Source organism: Mesocricetus auratus, unplaced genomic scaffold (genome assembly GCF_017639785.1).
Source record: "Mesocricetus auratus isolate SY011 unplaced genomic scaffold, BCM_Maur_2.0 Super-Scaffold_100003, whole genome shotgun sequence".
Classification (NCBI taxonomy): Eukaryota; Metazoa; Chordata; class Mammalia; order Rodentia; family Cricetidae; genus Mesocricetus; species Mesocricetus auratus.
In genome coordinates, this window is record NW_024429188.1 from 55,968,477 (window position 1) to 55,972,457 (window position 3,981).

Consider the following 3,981-nt stretch of genomic DNA (forward strand, 5'->3'; position numbering starts at 1 on the left):
TTTCAGGTACTTTACTTGAATAATAAAATTCTCTCCTAGATGGGGAAAATAAATACAAGTAAGCTAAAATTACATAACATCCAGGTTCATATGAATGCATAACATTGAAATACAAAATTAGAAATGCTTTGTAACATATTTTCTTCTTTTAACACTCCGTTATGCAAGATATTTCAAAATACCAAGGAAACATGGTCCACTCAAATTCGGAAGCACTTTTATTTGGGAATGAACCAGATAATAGTTATGACAATATTCTTAGCCATGTCAGATCAACAGAATAGCATAAAAGATTATTACAGTCACATGGTATCTACTCCTGGAGACACTGGTTCTAAACATCTGCAGATCGACTGTAACATCTGTATTTTTCATATTTCTCATAACTAATAGAGCAGATCAACTAAATTTCAGAAAAAAAAGGATTGGTTAAAAAGAAGCCTAATTTAATCTGCATTATCTTTAAAAGCATAAAGAAGTAAACCAGGAAATAATTTGATTTCTACATCTAGAATTTTTTCTTTATCTCTCTGCATTGATTCCTGTATACCTTTCCTTCTTTCTATGTTGATTAACCTTGATTGGAAAACTGTTGCATTGTGAAAGGCCAAGAGAGTGGTACAGTACATCTCTCTATGTGTGTAGAAGCTTTTCCAGGATTAATTACAAATCCTGAATACAGACCGAGTCATGTCACAAGTTGGTAAAAGGGGGCTTGGAAGAACACAGCTAGCACAGGTATTTTCCTCTTGTTCTACTTTCAGTATGTTATTAGTTATTAAGTAAACAACCTCCCTCTTCATGCCTTCCTATAGTCATGATATTTTGCTAATCTTGGGCTCAAAATATTACGTTGGACTGAAATATCTAAAATAAGGAGCCAAAATTGTCACTTTCAAATTAACTTACCTTAATTTTTGTTGAAAAAATGAAAATCATCTGCGAGTAGTGTTAGAGAAAACAAATATTCATTGATACCTGCAAAATTATAGTAAGCTACAATTATGTATGTTTCATTAAAAATAATGTAGATTACATTTTTCTACTGGGAGAGATTTTGCCCTGAACAGCACATGATAGTTGGAATTTAGAGCCAAGGAACAGGGTAGAGGTTAATGTATGAAAGATTATCTAAACTAGACCTCAGGAAAAATTTACATGAGAACTGAAGTGATATAACAGGATTTCTTTCCAAAGATAGATTAAGGTGAGTAATTAATTTCTGTTCTTGGCTCAGTGAACAGTATCAGTCATAACTTACATCTTTTGATGCAGGCCTTAAATCTACTCAGCCTCAGGTAATTGGCTATAGCACCATAAATATACTAAATCAGCGAGGTAGCTGGGAATGATTTTAGGAGAAAGTTTAGGAGATTCAATTCAACTTTCACAAAGAATCATTTTTATTCCTTTATATTTTTGCAGAAGAAGATAAAGAAGATTAATTATTTCCTTTATTCATTATGTCTCATTTATATTATTGGACTTTTTGAAAATCTGTTGGAATTAAGGAACAAAGAACATTGATCAAATGGTTTTAGCATTAAGTATTTATGAATGTAGTTTATATTCCACGAAGAGAAACAAACCAATTATTGCATGAAATAAAAAATTAGTATAATTATGAGTTCAGAGAACAGTTAATTGATATTTGTATACTTGAATTCATTTTACTATGAACTCATTAAAGGAAGGGTTGTGTTAAAAAACTTATAGAATTTTTTTATTTTTACTTAGCATCAGGTGTTCTAGACAAGTCTCTGGATGTTCCATACAGCAAAAGATATGAACAATATTCATAAACTATTATTCTACAAATTATATTTGAAATATGCAGCTTAAGCTTACAGAAGTTTGAAGTAAAGCAACAAAATTGTTCTTATTGATTTAACATCATAAAAGTAGGGTGAAAGTTGTAAATATTAGCTCAGTGAGTTGTAGTCAGATATTTAATGTAACAAGAAAAGTTATGATATAGTCCACTTTATTGGAAAATGACCAAACTTCATAAATGATAACTGACACTGGTAGACTCTGAAAGTCACCCTGACTCTCAGAAAATTATTAAATATTTGTAATAAAAGACTAGTCAAAATGAATATGCCATGTTTTTTACATAAATGCAATAAAATACATATTGAAAATATAAGATTTTTTGTTAATTCTATTTCAGCATGCTTCTCATAAGTTGTTATATTTACAATCCCAAGTTATAAAGGCTCACTGAAATTAACTGGACAATGAACTTGGCAGAATTTGATTTACTGAACGGGAAACCCCAAAATGCCACTTTCCACGGAGAACCCAAAGTTCAGTTTTATTCAGAGTAATGAGAAAAAAACAAAAAACAAAATCAAAATTCAGCTCATAGAAGAAACTCAGCCATAGGTCAGATCTGTACTGGAATTATACATGCATTGAGGACAAGGCTGTGTTTGTCTACTCTTCTCTAATATTAGCAATTATAAACAAAGCAGTGCAACTAACATTTAGAGCAATCCTTCTAGTGTTACAGTGTCAGGCACAGTACTTAACTTCTCTTCACACAACAGGTTTTCTTTGCATACCTGGGTATCTTCCTCGTCAGTAAAGTCGTTTTCAATATGAAGGTTTTACGAATCTCCTCAGGAATTTTCCTGTGTATCATATTGTTCAGAGTCTTGCACATGACATCAAGCAAACCTTTGATGTCTAAGTAGTTTGTATCCAGAATAACTTCAAATGATGTCCCTTGGTCAACTTTCAGGAATTCTTGGTCCCAAACAGGAATATCGTCTGTCTGCTTTTCTTTGTTCTCATCATCCTCAGGAGGAGGAGAGTCATCCTTGTGATGGGTACACCACTGAACAACCTTTTTTGGAATTGCTGCATTAACATTTGGTAAAGGAACAGGATCATCATCTCCCTCATCATCCATTCCCAAATCTTCCAGCATGGTCTTGATGGTCACAGGTTGTTTGGCAATCTCTGCATCAACTTCAAATATCTCTCCATCAGAATTTTGCAACTTTATCCAAGACATGGTGCTTGGTAAGGCTGACAGGCAGCACTCAGACAAGATGAGAAATACCAAGGAGTCTGTTATAAAGGAATTTTTATTTATTTTTATTTTTATATATGTTTTATTTAAATTAGAAACATGAATGCTTCACATGTCAATCCCTGCTCTCTCTCCCACCTCTCCTCCCTTGTCCTTCCACCAGCCCTCCAAAGCCCCACCCAATCCCCACATCATTCCCCAGGGACGATGAGGCCCTCCATGGGGGGTATTTCCAGAGTCTGACATTTCATCCAGGGCAGGACCTAGGCTCTTCCCCATGTGTCCAGGCTGAGAGAGCATCCCTCCATGTGGAATGGGTTCCCAAACTACATTCGTACTCCATGGTAAACACCAATGCCCCAGAGATTGCTGAGGCCTCCCAAGTGTAACTACATTCAGGGAGTCTGGAAAAGTCCCATTCTGGCCTCTCAGCCATCAGTCTGGAGTTCAAGAGCTCCCCCCTTGTCCTGTCAGGGGCCTTTGTGGGTTTCAGCAGCACGGTATTGACCCCTTTTCTCGTCACTCCTCCATCTCTGTCACTGGGTACCAGGAGGTCAGTTCAATGTTTTGTTGTGGGTAACTGCTTCTCCTTCCATCAGTCACTGGATGAAGGTTCATGTTTGTCTTTCTGTGACTGGGTGACATCACTCAGGATGGTTTCTTCTAGTGTCACGCATTTGCCTGCAAATTTCAAGATTCCATTGTTTTTTTTTTTCCACTGAGTAGTACTCCATTGTGTTTTTGTACCACATTTTCTCTATCCACTCTTCAGTTGAGGGGCATCTAGGCTGCTTCTAGGATCTGGCTATTACAAATAATGCCGCTGTGAACATAGTGGAACAGACATCCTTGTTGTATGAATGGGCGCCTTTTGGGTATATGCCTAAGAGTGGACTTGCTGGGTCTTGTGTTAGACTGAGTCCCATTTTTCCTGAGGAATC

The 3,981-nt window shown here is 35.9% G+C and overlaps 1 pseudogene; it reads right to left on the reverse strand.

The window, feature by feature from the left end:
• Positions 1-2,489: 2,489 nt before the first annotated feature.
• Positions 2,490-3,022, reverse strand: LOC101829559 (annotated as a pseudogene).
• Between the last annotated feature and the right edge of the window lie 959 nt (positions 3,023-3,981).